The 16,664-nt window shown below is 45.7% G+C and overlaps 1 protein-coding gene across 1 annotated transcript in view; it reads left to right on the top strand.

Annotated features, from left to right (window-relative positions):
- The first annotated feature begins 1,388 nt into the window (after positions 1-1,388).
- The window catches only part of SORBS1 (sorbin and SH3 domain containing 1), a 262,831-nt gene continuing 247,555 nt past the window's right edge, over positions 1,389-16,664 (top strand). Inside the window, exon 1 of the mRNA XM_074958401.1 lies at positions 1,389-1,485. The gene's annotated coding sequence lies outside the window, so the exon portion shown is untranslated. The remainder of the gene's footprint in view (positions 1,486-16,664) is intronic.

The following is a 16,664-nucleotide window of genomic DNA, read 5'->3' as shown; positions in this document are numbered from 1 at the left end:
CGGGGGTGAGGTCTTGGGGGGGAAAAGGCGGTGTGGAGCAGAGTCTTGGGGCAGGTGCGGTGCGAGAGCGGGGGCTCGGGGAGAAGGGGTGCTACAATGGGGGCAGGGCCATAGTTCCAGTGCCTGTGGCACCCCCACTTTTAGGACTCTTCCCCAGCTCCTGCTTCTATTGCAGTCAATGGGAGTTAGGTGCCTAAATAGTTTTGAGAATTTGGGCTTTTGTCCTTCTCTGAAATTAAAGGCTAAGATTTTCAAATCTGCCTCTGAGAGTTTAGTGCCTACCACCCTTATGCTTCATTGATAATCTCAGACACAATGTGTTCTCTCTTTGGCAGCGGGAGCTAGTCACTCTTTTCTCAGGCAAGTTGCCATATTTTCATCCAGTGACTTCCCTTGGAGTCCCCTTTGAATTAATTTGGGGGTATTCCTGATTAGGAGGACAGGGATGAGGCTAAGAAAATGAAATTACTTTTCTGTGACTTCAAATATAGTTAATTTTTAAAACCTCTGAAGGGGGAGAAGAAAGACATCGACTTGGACCAATACTGATGCTCAAGAGAAAAGATCATGAAAGATCCTGCTATTTTGAGGTAAGTGAAAATCCCTGTTGGGTTCAATGGGATTTCTTCCTACATGCAGGCAGCAGATCAGACCCTGAGTGGGTTGATTTAAATGTGTATTTTCTGCAGCTGGGCTCTTTGGGGCAGGGACCGTCTTTGTTCTGTTTGTCCTGCGCCAAGCACAGCACGGTCCTGGCCCATGGCTGGAGCTCTTCAGCACCACTGCAATACACATAATAAATAATAGCTTGTGAAGTGTAGAGGGGATTAGGTGGAGGTTTATTAGTAGGGACCTTCTCCCCTCCACTTCAATTATCTGTTCCCAGGCTCCAGACATTCAATTAATTACAAACTAAGGAGTGAATTTCCCTCATCTCGTCTCTGTATTTTTCTGTGGTTTGCATTAGCCCTAGATTAGACAGCGATGGGCAAATGAAATTATAATTTGCTATTACAACATACTTTTAACTCTGTCTGCCCCTTCAAGACCTTACTATGGCTTCCCACCCTTCCTCCTAGCAATTTCACCATGCCTGGGATTAGGAGTGACTGAAGCCTGCAACAAGTGCAGAAAGGGGATATCCACAACCCGAGCCTTCGCCATCTGGCTAGCCCAGCGCGGAGGCTGCCTGATGGATGAAGTGTAAGTCTGATCGCACTCCTTGTTTTTTCCTGTGGAACGCACAGACCCCTTCCATTTTTGCCGTGGCGTTGGTGAGAAGGAATCAGTTGTGAAGCTCGCCAACTGAGCTCTGCCGGAGTGGATGATTCCAGAGCCATTCTAATGAGGTAGGAGGAAACACAGCCCATTGGCCAGCTGCTCGTGTGTCTGTGAAGTCAGGACTTCATGCCACAGAAAAACAGAGCTGCAAATCTGCAGCATGTAGTGTTCTCGGAGCAAGGAAGCTGTCGATTGACTTGCAAGGTAAGATCATCTATGCATTTAACTTTTTTCGTCAAGCCAGAGCTTTTCCAGGTGTGGTAGCTAGTAATCTCCTCCCCGTTACCCCGCATTAAGGAATCCCGTGGGGTCCATTTTATTACTGAGGCCATGGTAGCCAGGAGGACTAGGTGTTCTGTAAAAGGCCATCATGCTGTAGGGATATTAGTCTCGTCTCTGTAGTCTAGACATTGTTGTGTTGCACCACGATTTTTTATACAGATCAAAGATTTATTACGGAGCCTTTTATCTGCAGGTGAAGGAGATTGCAGCTGTAGAGACCTGGGTTTAGGAAAGACTTTGTAATCATGGCTTTAAACAGAAAGGGAATTTTGCTTTTGGTGTGGGCACAAATATAACATCGCGGTTAACACAAGGGGAAATACACACATACATGCTCTGCGTGTGTTTGGACTGAGTAAACGACATCTGCTGTGGAAAGGCTTCATCTCCCAGCCCTGGGAGAGCTAAAAGCAGGATGTATGCATTACAGTTGTTCATTCATCGGTGGCTGCAGATAACGCAATTATCAAGTCAGTCGTGCCTAAATGCTGCCGTGCGTGCCGGCCACCAAGAACACGGTACTTCGGGGAACCGACACTTGCCGTAGTTTGAATAAAATAAGTCTGGGAGGAGGAAATGTCTCGGGGGGGGGGGGGGAGGGCTATTCGTTAATCTAGATCACTCCATTGTTCCCAAGGATTATGGTCCGTGCATTCCCGTAGAGAGACTTGTCCATAAAAAATTCAGGAGTGAAAAAAACCAGCAACAGCTTCAGATATCCCTGTTGCCTGACGGATGGGGTAGATGTCTTGGTGCTTGTGAATTCACAGCAGTTTAATTATGTCCCAGCATGGAAAGGGCTGTATCATAGCCCACTCTTTTATTTACAGGCCAGATCCTGTATCCTGGGTGTTTCTGCTCCTGTTTTAAGGTGTCTTGGGGACGGTGAGAAATCACCATTCTTTTGACACGACCAAGAATATCACTTGTTTGGTTATTAGCCTATTAGGGTAATGGGAAAGCCATTCCTGCCCTGCTGCGCAGATCTCATTTCAGCAAAACTGCCTGTTCTCCAGCTTGTACGCGTGTTTGGTTTTTGAACAGTGAGTGTACTGTGCTCATGCCAAGCCCAAGGCTGCTACACCTCCAAACTGCCTGTATCAATTTTAGTTCCCAAAGCAAAAGCTCCACTTGGAGTGGAACCTGGAACTTCATAAGCAAGGCTGTGCTGTGTACCTATCTAAGGGGAGAGCGGTAATGGTTTACTAACTTTTAGCTGCTGCTGTGCTCCTGCACTCAGTATTTCTGTTCTCCTTGTGTTGGCACTGCTCTCCCTGAGCTATAATTTGTACAGTAGTGCTTTAAAAATCTATATTATTTGAGATCAGGACCCCTGGTGCTAGGTGCTGTACAGACACATAGTGAGAGACACTCCCTGCCCCTACTGTCAAAGAGACAAGACAGACAAAGGGTGAGAGGAGAAACAGAGGCCCAGAGGGGTTAAGTGGCTTGCCCAAGGTCAAGTAATAGCTCAGTAGCAGAGTTGGGAATAGCTCCCATATCTCCTGAGTCCCCAGACCAGTGCTCTAACCAGGTTGCTTCTCTTATACTAGCATTGATACTTTAGTGATTCTGTTGCACTGGTGCTTCACTCATACTCTTTCTTTGGTTGTTTAGATTTATTTATTATCTTAAAATATGCAGACTGCTTTAAAGATAGTCCTACTCTATAAAGCCAACCTCAGTACAGTAAATCTATAGAGAAACATGCAAATACACTGATGTTTCAACAGTCAAAAACACAATTATTGTGCCATCTTTAGAACACAGTAGACTTATTCCACAACACACGCACATTCTGTCCAGAAAAAAAAGGGATCTAATATGTTCTGTATGCATGGAGGGCTAAGATAGAAATCAGAAAAGTAAGACTTATTGTACATTCAAAACTAATAGTATTTTCAGGTGCCTCTTCCCTCAGTAATAATTGCACAGGTGATGTGGAGAGTACAAAATTAAAGGACTATGACAAGGGGAGATGATGTGATAAGCAGGTTTCTTCTTGCACGTTCTCCATTTGCTGTTGAGGGAAAGAGTTTGAGGGTTGGGGAGATGTCAGTGAAACGTTGAAGCATACTGAAAATGTTGAATTACCATGCTGTCAGCTTTAGAGAAGGCAGCATCTGAGGAAAGGTTTAAATTACTGTTCTTCACTTAAATTACATTTTTTATTTTGAAAAGAGTGCTCTATGTGAGAGTATTTGGGGGGGAGAGTCATCATTCAGAGACAGGGGATTGGCAACAGTTGTTGGTCATTGAATTTAGTTATCCTACTTAATGTCACTGCAGCTGCTTTGCTTATTCATGTATGAAATGGATAGGAAATGATTTGCCTTGCTGATATCTTACAGCAGTGAGCTCCACTGGTTAATTATCTATCACCTAAACTCCCTAAAGTGTTGCTTTGGATCTGCTTTAAATGTTTGGCTCTTAACTTCATTGAATGCCTCTTTGTTTTTGCCTTATAGGACAGGGTAAATGGGAATGCCAAATTAGCCTTATTGATTTTTTTTTTTTTTTTAAGCTAAGGGCTCTATGTCCTTTCTGGCTGCTCCACATTGATGGAATCTATTCTCTCACTGCACTTTTCTTTACATTAAGCCAGGGGAATGTCCACAAGTCCAGTGGTCTGATCCTGAAACCATCATTCACGTGCATAAGCCCATTGACCTCAGTGGCACTATGCACATGAAGACACATTGCAGGATTGGTCCCTATACGACCTATAGTGTTTATGCCAGAGGGGTTAAGGCCAGGTCAGCACTTGCATTACACAATGTGATTGGTATTACAGGTGATGTCTGCAGGTGAGAGCCACTTCCGAGGTGCAGCGCAGTCCGTGGTGCCAGGACAGGCAGGAAGCCTGCCTTAGCATCCCCACTGTGCCGCTGACCGGGAGTGCCCCCTGCCCCAGCCCTGAGCCCCCCCAAACCTGAAGCCCCTTCCTGCACCCCAAACCCCTCATCCCCTGCCCCACCCTGCAGCCCTCACCCCCGCACTCCAACCCTCTGCCCCAGCCCTGAGCCCCTCCCACACCCCAAACCTCTCATCCCCAGCTCCATTGGGTCACGAGCATCAACAATTTTCTTCAACTAGTATTATCTAGACCATCCCTGGCAGACGTTTGTCTGACCTGTTCTTAAAAGTCTCCAATGATGGAGATTTCACAACCTCCCTGGGCTGCAGAAGCAGCAAGTTTAAAAAACCTATTCTTTACAAATGAATATTAAACACAAGTCCTTGAGGCTTATAGTTGTGAGTAGGTTGTTTTATTCCGATGGGTTCGTCATCCTTATTGGGGAGGCCAGGAGGTTAGAGCTTAAACTTTCTGGCCAAGAGTTTTAGAATTGGAACCTAAAGTTTAGGCTCCTAAATCCTTATTAAGAGCCTAAACAAGGAATCAGATTTTCAAAAATGGAGAGTACCCAGAATCTCACACCCCTGACTGACATAGCTACATGCCAATATAACGTTTCAGTGTATACCAGACATGTATACCATGGCATGGAAAGGCAAAGTGATTACTAATGAGGTGAAAGGTTTGAATGGTCAGTAAATTTGCACCAGACTCTGGTTTTGCTGAGTCTTTTGCTTTTGTTTTTCTCCTTACTTCACTTTTCTCCAGACTAGCTTGATCACCCCTGGAAGACATTGGAGTCTACTCAGTAAGAGATATCAGCTTCACACTTTGAGCAACACAACTGAATAACAATATGCCTCAAGGGAAAACCCCATATAACTTACTGGGTAACCATAATTAGATTAATTACTTCTGCAGACTTAATTCCACATCCATGCAGTTTAAATTGTTAGCAGTTTTCTCGTTTACTTTCTGTCCTAAATGTTATGCAGTGTTTTGTGTATTGTTCCAACACTCTGCCACAAAGGTGGCTGCATTATAGTGGTGGATGAAACAATCCTTGTATATCCTTTTAAGGATGTATTGAGGTCTAAAGTTTGTTAACCTCTTTACAAACATTACAAGCTTTGTAGCAAAGAGGCCCTAGTGTAAAATACAAAGTATTGATTTACTGTTAGGAATACCACTGAAACAATTTCCACTTCCTATTATCCCAAGAACCTCCAGAGAATTCATCCAGTAACACTATGGATGGGAATCTTCAATGGCCCTGTCATCTTAGGTACACAGGAAACAAAATAGCAGTAATGCAGTTGACCCATTAATGTGATTCATAGCCATATTGGTCTTTCTAGGAACAAGATGTTTACAAAACACTGCCAATATATGTATATAAAGGACAGATGGACCATTCTGGCCTTGAATAAATCAGAAAGATTTTACCAGCTCTAGCAAAGTTTGGGTGATTTTTTTTCTTAAAATAAAATAAATGAAGTTCGAATGATGTTTTTTCATGATGGCAGTGTCTGGATGAGGGGATTGGTAATGGGACACAGAACCTTTTACCTTTGCAACCAGTTTAAATTTGACCCTGGTCAGTAAGGACTAAAAGCTCATCATCATCATGGCAAATCCCAAAGAGATGTAACCTCCTTGAAGATCGGGTGCCACCTGGATTGAAGGACCAGAAACTGCTGTTGTTCAGTTATCTCTATTGGTTTACCACTCCATGTCCATCACAAGCCACCATAAGGGGCACTATCTGGCACCCTAGCTGGCAGTCTCAGCAGACCAGCCAAGAGAGGGCAGTCCTGAAGCCTAAATCCACTCTGAGAGTTGGTCTTTCCAAGTCAAGGAGGGGTGAGGCACATTAGTAACATGATGAAAAGCCTCCATTCGGGGCCCTGGGAGCAGACGGGAGGAAGAGGCCAGGTTTAGGTTCTGCACACCTGGAATTCTAACTGAAGCTTGAGTTATTCTGTGTTCTGCCCCAGCACAAGCACAAGCCCAAGGTGCAGTTGCTAGCGTGGTCCAAGAGAAGGTTATATAAGTGTTGGGAAGGAATAGCAATAGGGTCGTTCCTGTTTGATGCAAGATGTTAGGTGAGATGATCTAAGGGATCCATGGAGATGGGACGCTAGGTGGGGAGGGCTCTGAGTTACTACAGAGAATTCTTTCCCAGGTATCTTCCTGCTGCATCTTGCCCACATGCTCAGGGTGTAACTGATCATCATATTTGGGAATTTTCCCCCAGGTCAGATTGGCAAGAGACCCTGAAGGTTTATTGCCTTCTTCTGCAGCATGGGGCACGGGTCACTTGCAGGTTTAAACTAGTGTAAATGGTGGATTCTCTGTAACTTGAAGTCTTTAACCCATGAGTTGAGGACTCCAGTAACTCAACCAGAGGTTAGGGGTCTATTTCAGGAGTTGGTGTGGCTCTGTGGCCTGCAATGTGCAGGAGGACAGACTGGATGATCACGTTGGTCCCTTCTGACCTTAAAGTCTGTGAGTCTGTCAACTCTGTGAGTCTAAATATGCCATGTTCACTATGGATCACTGGAGCATCCTTGAAGCTGTCTCAGTTGAGGTGAATATGCAGACTTTTGTCTGTCATTAATGGTATTTAAACAAGGGGATTGTTAGCAGGGTGATCTGTTTAACCCATAAAGATAACAACTAATTGCTCCCATTCCCTTCTGTAGTGTGCTTTGACTGGGGCTGTGCAAACATGGGAAAAATATTTGCAAGTGTTTGTTCAAATAAGATGTCTTTGCTATTTTTATTTAACTCCCCTTCATTGGCTCAGTTTTGCCACTGTTTATATGACAGCAACATGAACATTCTAGGGAGTAAAAACTGAATACTTGTGTGAAACGGATTTGCTTCAGAAGAACTATGGCATCCATAAGAACATAAGATTGGCCATATTGGGTCAGACCAAAGGTCCATCTAGCTCAGTATCCTCTCTTCTGACAGTGGCCAATGCCAGGTGCCCCAGAGGGAATGAATAGAACAGATAATCATCAAGTGATCCAACCGCTATCACCTATTTCTACCTTCTGGCAAACAGAGTCTAGGGACACCATCCCTGCCCATCCTGGCTAATAGCCATTGATGGACCTAACCTCCATGAATTTATCTAATTCTTTTTTGAACTCTGTTATAGTCTTGGCCTTCACAACATCCTGTGGCAAAGAGTTCCACAGGTTGACTGTGCATTGTGTGAAGAAATACTTCCTTTTGTTTGTTTTAAACCTGCTGCCTGTTAATTTCATTTTGTGACCCCTAGTTCTTGTGCTATGAGAAGAACTAAATAACACTTCCTTATTTACTTTCTCCATACCAGTCGTGATTTTATAGACTTCTATCAAATCCCCCCTTAGTTATCTCTTTTCCAAGCTGAAAAGTCCTAGTCTTATTAATCTCTCCTCATATGGAAGCCGTTCCATACCCCTAATAATTTTTGTTGCCCTTTTCTGAACCTTTTCCAATTCCAATATACTGTATCTTTTTTGAGATGGGGCGACCACATCTGCATGCAGTGTTCCAGATGTGAGTGTACCATAGATTTATACACAGGCAATATGATATTTTCTGTCTTATTATCTATTCCTTTCTTAAATGATTCCCAACATTCTCTTTACTTTTTTGACTGCTGCTGCATATTGAGTGGATGTTTTCAGAGACCTATCCACAATGACTCCAAGATCTCTTTCTTGAGTGGTAACAGCTAATTTGGACCATCATTTGATATGTATAGTTGCAATTATGTTTTTCAATGTGCATTACTTTGCATTTAACAACATTGAATTTCATCTGCCATTTTGTTGCCTTTTGTGAGATCCCTTTGTAATTCTTCACAGTCTGCTTTGGACTTAACTACCTCGAGTAGTTTTGTGTCATCTGCAAATTTTGCCACCTCACTGTTACCCCTTTTTCTATCCTGAAGGCTGCCATCTTGTGTTTGGGAATCAGCCAGTCAGGGCGCAGAAACCATAGCATGTGACTCAATTGACCTGTCACACAGTTCAAACAGCAAATAATGGGAGAAATTTGATAGACAGTTTTCCGGTGGCCAAAGAGCTGAACTATGTTTAAATAAACCACTGTATGAAGAATTTAAGATAATGCCAGCCCAGAAAAGCTCCCTGCTTCTAACCCCATCTCCAGAAGAGAGGCAAAATTTGTGTGAGAGAGGGGGGTTTCTAATCTGCTGTTATTTAGGGTCAGCTGCAGACTTCAGCCTTAATTTCTCTGAGACTACCCATGTGCAGTCCAAGATTTTTCAGTGCTGCCTCCTGCTCCAGGAGTTGTACCCGCTTTTCTGTTTCAGGTCAGTTTGTTCTTTTACCCTCTGCCCACAAATTTCCCCAGGGGACCTCTTCCATCAGGAGGTTGGATATTGGACCATAGTTAGCTGTTTCTCTTGATTGCTGAGTCCAGGCCAGGATTTAGGAAGACCTTGTATGGTGATAGTAAGCAGTACAGACCGTGTTAGTCAGTTTAGGAGAAAGAGATCCAGGAAGAGCCATGGGGTCTGTCTGTGTCCAGCAGCCTTAACAAAGAATCTTTCTGTTCATTAAAACTGAGGCCTGTCTCTCCTCTACTCTGAGAGAGATCATAGATTATATTCATGCATGGACATAGCGATGTGGGCAGTGTATAACATCAGTTACCAGTGAAGTCTTATAACCGGTTCTCATGTAATGTGTGTTTCAAGAAAAAACATTCAGAAACCTATTGGGTGCAATACATCATCACAAAGGGAAGGATGCAACATATACTCAAACCCCAAAGAAACATCTTCAGGGAAATGGTTATGCACGACAGCCTCTGCCGAGCCCTGGAAGTGTCCCCATGATAACACATTTTAATAGGCGATCAGATAGTTTTGTTTCTTCTTTGACAAGGCCTGTGCTGTGCCATCAATACAGAGAGCCCCAAACTCCTGGGCTGGTTAGTTATTAAAAGAACCTGCTAAATATTTTACACCTTTTTAGTAGTGGTTTATCTCACATCTGTTGATACTTCCCCCTTTTCTCTCTTTCTTTTTGAAGCTTCCAAGAACAGAGGGAAAATAACCCTCAGTAAACTAGAAACCAATTTACACTCATCTAAGACTTGAAAAGAGAACACACATCTAAAGCACATGCTTTGCACTGTATCCTGGCTTAGAATCTCTTGTCCTGACTTCCCCTACTGTCGCGCTCAAGTTCTGCTTTTTGGGGGTAGTTGTCACCTTTGAAAAAAGTTGTTGTGAATTTTTTAATAGTTAGATTCTGGTAGCATCTAGAGGCCAGCCAAGCTGAGGCCACATTGTGCAAGGTGCTGTACAAGCAGGTATAGTAAATAACAGTCCCTGCTTCAAATTGATTATCATAAGAGACAAGACTTAACAGGTGGATGAGACAAACATGGGGTGGGAGAGATGTGCTAATAAAAATAATAGGGATGCACGCAATTCTTAGGCAGTCAGGAATAGGAATCACAATTTGCCACCTGCCTGGCCATTTTCAGTTCTGCCATATCAGTGAGATATGTTTTATTACAACTGATGGTAAATTCCCCAGACATTGGAGAACTTTGGATCTGTACTTAGTGGCTTGAGCCTCTCTCTAAAATACCTGTAAATCTTTGCCTGTTGAAGTCAGGCTATTTCAGAAGCTTTTTACATTCGATTTAAATTCTTTTGATTGTGTTTTATTTCTAATTAGTAGAGAAATACAGTGTGGATGTCATGCAGCTACAGCAGTGATCTTCACTGAATTGATTAGTCTGTGCCTTCTTGCTAGCTTACAAACAATAGGAACTCTAAGAGAAATCTTGCATCAGGCCCAAAACTTAGCACAGGTCCTATTTCAGCAGCCCTTTAGAAATAGGGGAATCCTGTTGTTCAGCTGTGGGTGATGGGTCAGGTAGGTACTGCGTTCAAATACCCTGTATAAAATGGTTCTGCTCAGTGCATGAGAATGGGGGGAATATTTTTCCTGATTGTAGCTGCAGTCTGTAGAATCCCTGCTGATAAATCTTCCTTCTCCTGGGTTTGCATATTCTGTACATCTGTTCCTCCTTGGTTGGGGGTTTTAATTTAAAAGATCCCAGAACTCTTATTTCACTGTTTGTTGCCATCAGGTTGGGCTTTCTCACTTCTAGTAGGAGTGGAGAGACACCTCCTGACACAGTCCATCTGCTTCTGTGGTGAGGTGTATGTAACTGTTAGGGTTTTGTGAAATGAACCTTTAGTTGTTAGGAGTCTGGATAGGCTACTGCCACTTCACAAGCCAGCTTATGTTGACCTAACTGTGTAAGTGTCTACGCTGCAGTGTTCCTCCTACTGGAAAAATCATGGAGCAGGTCCTCAAAGAATCAATCCTGAAGCACTTACATGAGAGGAAAGTGATCAGGAACAGTCAGCATGGATTCACCAAGGGAAGGTCATGCCTGACTAATCTAATCGCCTTTTATGATGAGATTACTGGTTCTGTGGATGAAGGGAAAGCAGTGGATGTATTGTTTCTTGACTTTAGCAAAGCTTTTGACACGGTCTCCCACAGTATTCTTGTCAGCAAGTTAAGGAAGTATGGGCTGGATGAATGCACTATAAGGTGGGTAGAAAGCTGGCTAGATTGTCGGGCTCAACGGGTAGTGATAAATGGCTCCATGTCTAGTTGGCAGCCGGTGTCAAGTGGAGTGCCCCAGGGGTCGGTCCTGGGGCCGGTTTTGTTCAATATCTTCATAAATGATCTGGAGGATGGTGTGGATTGCACTCTCAGCAAATTTGCAGATGATACTAAACTGGGAGGAGTGGTAGATACGCTGGAGGGGAAGGATAGGATACAGAAGGACCTAGACAAATTGGAGGATTGGGCCAAAAGAAATCTGATGAGGTTCAATAAGGATAAGTGCAGGGTCCTGCACTTAGGATGGAAGAATCCAATGCACCGCTACAGACTAGGGACCGAATGGCTAGGCAGCAGTTCTGCGGAAAAGGACCTAGGGGTGACAGTGGACGAGAAGCTGGATATGAGTCAACAGTGTGCCCTTGTTGCCAAGAAGGCCAATGGCATTTTGGGATGTATAAGTAGGGGCATAGCCAGCAGATCGAGGGATGTGATCGTTCCCCTCTATTCGACACTGGTGAGGCCTCATCTGGAGTACTGTGTCCAGTTTTGGGCCCCACACTACAAGAAGGATGTGGATAAATTGGAGAGAGTCCAGCGAAGGGCAACAAAAATGATTAGGGGTCTAGAGCACATGACTTATGAGGAGAGGCTGAGGGAGCTGGGATTGTTTAGTCTGCAGAAGAGAAGAATGAGGGGGGATTTGATAGCTGCTTTCAACTACCTGAAAGGGGGTTCCAAAGAGGATGGCTCTAGACTGTTCTCAATGGTAGCAGATGACAGAACGAGGAGTAATGGTCTCAAGTTGCAATGGGGGAGGTTTAGATTGGATATTAGGAAAAACTTTTTCACTAAGAGGGTGGTGAAACACTGGAATGCGTTACCTAGGGAGGTGGTAGAATCTCCTTCCTTAGAGGTTTTTAAGGTCAGGCTTGACAAAGCCCTGGCTGGGATGATTTAACTGGGAATTGGTCCTGCTTCGAGCAGGGGGTTGGACTAGATGACCTTCTGGGGTCCCTTCCAACCCTGATATTCTATGATTCTATGATTTAACTCGCTCACTATGCCGACCTAATAACTCTGGCTCCATGAGAGGCATAGCGCTTAGGTCAATATAGTAAGGGCAATGCAGTGTCTATTATAGAAACAGTACATTGCCTGTTGCTGCCTTTGACAGCTGGAACCCCAGGGTCGATAGCTGGAGGCCCACAGCCCCAGGGCTGACAGTGCCACACAATGACCCACTTACGTTGGTGCAAGCACTCCTAGTGAGGATGCACACTGCTGACAGAAGGAGCATAGTGTGGACATGAAGAGCTGCGGTGGCTGTAGGTTGGCCTAACTTAAGTCAACTTAATTTTATAGTGTAGACATGCTCTAAGAAGGGTACAAGACTGAACTGGACTTATTTAGGTCTAAAACCTGGTGGGTACGCTGTTGGTTATTCCAGCCTCCACTTGTTGCCTTGTGGTGGAAGCTCTGTGCGGGGGGGCCCACCGGTGCCCAAACTGTGCCTCACCCCCACTCTGCCTCCGCCCCCGCTCCCTTGTCACTTGCCCTTAAGGACCCCGCCCCACCTGTTCTGGGGCCTCTGGCCTTAAGTCTGTATTCCAGTTTGCAAGTGTTTTGGGGCAGGGCTCTGTGAATCACCTACCCTTCCTCTCGGTGTGGTATTCATAAGATAGGACATTCCCATTCCTAGCTCTGTTTCTGACTTAATGCTTGATCTTGAGCAGCAGAATGTGGATCCTGGATTTCAGAAAAGCAGACTTAGACTCCCTCAGGGAACTGATGCGTAGGATCCCCTGGGAGAAAAACATGAGGGGGAAAGGAGTCCAGGAGACCTGGCTGTATTTTAAAGAATCCTTATTGAAGTTACAGGAACAAACCATCCCAATGTGTAGAAAGAAGAGTAAATATGGCTGTGACTAGCTTGATTTAACAGTGAAATCCTTGCTGATCTTAAACACAAAAAGGAAGCTTACAAGAAGTGGAAGATTGGACAAATGACCAGGGAAGAGTATAAAGATATTGCTCAGGCATGCAGGAGTGAAATCAGGAAGGCCAAATCACAGCTGGAGTTGCAGCTAGCAAGAGATGTCAAGAGTAACAAGAAGGGTTTGTTCAGGTATGTTAGGAACAAGAAGAAAGTCAAGGAAAGTGTGGGACCCTTACAGAATGAGGGAGGCAACCTAGTGACAGAGGATGTGGAAAAAGCTAATGTACTCAATGCTTTTTTTGCCTCTGTCTTCACGAACAAGGTCAGCTCCCAGACTACTGCACTGGGCAGCACAGCATGGGGAGGAGGTGACCAGCCCTCTGTGGAGAAAGAAGTGGTTTGGGACTATTTAGGAAATCTGGATGAGCACAGGTCCATGGGGCCGGATGCGCTGCATCCGAGAGTGCTAAAGGAGTTGGCGGATGTGATTGCAGAGCCATTGGCTATTATCTTTGAAAACTCATGGCGATCGGGGGAAGTCCCGGATGACTGGAAAAAGGCTAATGTAGTGCTCATCTTTAAAAAAGGGAAGAAGGAGGATCCAGGGAACTACAGGCCAGTCAGCCTCACCTTAGTCCCTGGAAAAATCATGGAGCAGGTCCTCAAGGATTCAATTCTGAAGCACTTAGAGGAGAGGAAAGTGATCGGGAACAGTCAGCATGGATTCACCAAGGGCAAGTCATGCCTGACTAATCTAATTGCCTTCTGTGACGAGATAACTGGCTCTGTGGATGAGGGGAAAGCAGTGGACGTGTTGTTCCTTGACTTTAGCAAAGATTTTGATATGGTCTCCCACAGTATTCTTGCCAGCAAGTTAAAGAAGTATGGGCTGGATGAATGGACTATAAGGTGGATAGAAAGCTGGCTAGGTCGTCGGGCTCAACGGGTAGTGATCAATGGCTCCATGTCTAGTTGGCAGCCGGTATCAAGTGGAGTGCCCCAAGGGTCAATCCTTGGGCTGGTTTTGTTCAATATTTTCATAAATGATCTGGAGGATGGCATGGACTGCATCCTGAGCAAGTTTGCAGATGGTACTAAACTGGGAGGAGTAGTAGATAAGCTGGAAGGTAGGGATAAGATACAGAGGGCCCTAGACAAATTAGAGGATTGGGCCAAAAGAAATCTGATGAGGTTCAACAGGGACAAGTGCAGAGTCCTGCACTTAGGACGGAAGAATCCCATGCACTGCTACAGACTAGGGACCAAATGGCTAGGCAGCAGTTCTGCAGAAAAGGACCTAGGGGTTATAGTGGTTGAGAAGCTGGATATGAGTCAACAGTGTGCAGTTGTTGCCAGGAAGGCCAATGGCATTTTGGTCTGTATAAGTAGGAGCATTGCCAGCAGATCAAGGGATGTGATCGTTCCCCTCTATTCGACATTGGTGAGGCCTCATCTGGAGTACTGTGTCCAGTTTTGGGCCCCACACTACAAGAAGGATATGGAAAAATTGGAAAGAGTCCAGCAGAGGGCAACAAAAATGATGAGGGGGCTTATGAGGAGAGGCTGAGGGAACTGGGATTGTTTAGTCTGCAGAAGAGAAGAATGAGGGGGGATTTGAGAGCTGCTTGCAACTACCTGAAAGGGGGTTCCAAAGAGGATGGATCTAGACTATTCTCAGTGGTAGCAGATGACAGAACAAGGAGTAATGGTCTCAAGTTGTATTGGGGGAGTGTAAGGGAACTCAGCCGGGGCTCATCCCTCGGCAGGCGGTGTGATGCCCCACCACCCTCAGTACACTCTCTGCTGGGTTAGGGAATACCCAGTCTATGGCCCAGACCTTCAGGCTGGGTCCCGCAAGCAGTTCAATATAAGCCCAGGCCCTGGGTCAGGGCAGGGCAGCAAACAAACAGTCATGGGCTCAGGCCCTCAGGCAGGGGCTGAGTAAAATAGTTCAATATAAGCCCAGGCTCCTAGCTTTAGCAACCAGGGGGAGGGGGAGACTGCCACCCGCAAGGTGGGTGGCAGGGGGACGCAGCCCCACCCACTCCACTCCACTGCATCCCAGCCCAGGGCCCTAGCAGGGGTCAAAGACCCACTGCTGTGTCAGTGGGGATCCTGGCCACAACACACTGACATTGGCTCTGGCAGTGCTGCAGCCAGACTGGGGTCGGCTGCCCCGGGCTGCTTCTGGACTCCCCCTTGTAGGGTACCTGGGTCAGGGCGGTGTCCTCGGAGGGTTCCAGCACCATGGGCTCCTCTAGGTAGCTGGCGAGGGGTAGGCTCAGCCGCTCCTCTGGGTAGCTGGCGAGGGGTAGGCTCAGCCGCTCCTCTGGGCATCAATCAGCATCAGGCAATGGCCGGTCCGGCCAGTACTTGGGTCAGCCGTGGCTTGCCAGGGTCTCCCAAGCTGGAGCCAGGCATCTAGCCTCTCCAGCTGCTGTTCCCACAACTGAGCTCTGGGGTTGGGCTTTTCTACTTCCTGTCCGGCACCTTGACCTCTGGGGGGCGGGTGCAGGATCCACTGGCTCCGCCCACTTTGGTGTCTGGGGAGGTTATTCCCTTGCAGGGTGGTGGGACACCACACCGCCTCACTACAGGGAGGTTTAGGTTGGATATTAGGAAAAACTTTTTCACTAGGAGGGTGGTGAAACACTGGAATGCGTTACCTCGGGAGATGGTGGAATGTCCTTCCTTTGAGGTTTTTAAGGTCAGGCTGGACAAAGCCCTGGCTGGGATGATTTAGTTGGGGATGGGTCCTGCTTTGAGCAGGGGGTTGGACTAGATGACCTCCTGAGGTCCCTTCCAACCCTGATATTCTATGATTCTATGAAATCACACAATCTTCTTTGCCCTTTAGTTTCCCCGGCTGCAAAGTGAGGGGATGCTTGCCTAACTGCCATGGAGGATATGAGGTCTAATTTTGTACAGTGAGATCCTTAAATGAATGGTGCAAAAGACATTTGGCCCAGGGGAAGTGATCTGCTCAGTTGATATGTATATTTCTTATATTCCAATTTGCCTAGAAACACAGATGCTGGAGGAAGTGGTGTTGGTGGCTCAGTAGGGGCCACTCTTCCCTCTGAATCTGTACTGAAGCAATGTCACTGCATGGTGCTAGAGGCCACTGTGCTCTCAAGGTGATAAGGTCCTGACCATATGAGCCTACTAAAAAGGCCATTGTATTTTGCACAAGAGGAGGTGTCTTGTTTCAGTGCCATCTTGGGGCTCTGGCTTTCCCCTTTCAGTGTTGACTGGGTGCAGTGTAATCCCCTGCCTGTTGCATGACATTGTGGCACACTGATAAACAGCTCTCGCAATCTAGCCCAGAGGTGGCTGCAATGGATAACATGATTCCTATGCTGCATGTGGTTTGTGAAGTACTTTGAGATCCCAATGGATGGAAAATGCCATGAATGTATGAGATATCACTGTTGTGGAAAAATCATTTCTGGGGAAAACTTGACTGGAAGATTATGGCAGTTAAGATCACTCTGTCATCTAAATGCTGAAGCTTTCTCTATTTTCTTTTGCACTGCCCCTATTCTGAGGGGGTGGGCAGAGATTAGGGCACCTGCTAGTTTGAGGATTTGGAAAAGTTGAATGTATTGTCCTTCACTTCTCAGAATCTGTTTTTCCACTCCCTCCACACAATGTTGAGAAAATCACTTTTATGGTCATTGAG

This window comes from Natator depressus, chromosome 7 (genome assembly GCF_965152275.1).
Source record: "Natator depressus isolate rNatDep1 chromosome 7, rNatDep2.hap1, whole genome shotgun sequence".
In the NCBI taxonomy this organism is placed as follows: Eukaryota; Metazoa; Chordata; order Testudines; family Cheloniidae; genus Natator; species Natator depressus.
The sequence above is the reverse complement of the archived record's forward strand: the minus strand, read 5'-3'. Positions and strand labels throughout refer to the sequence as shown.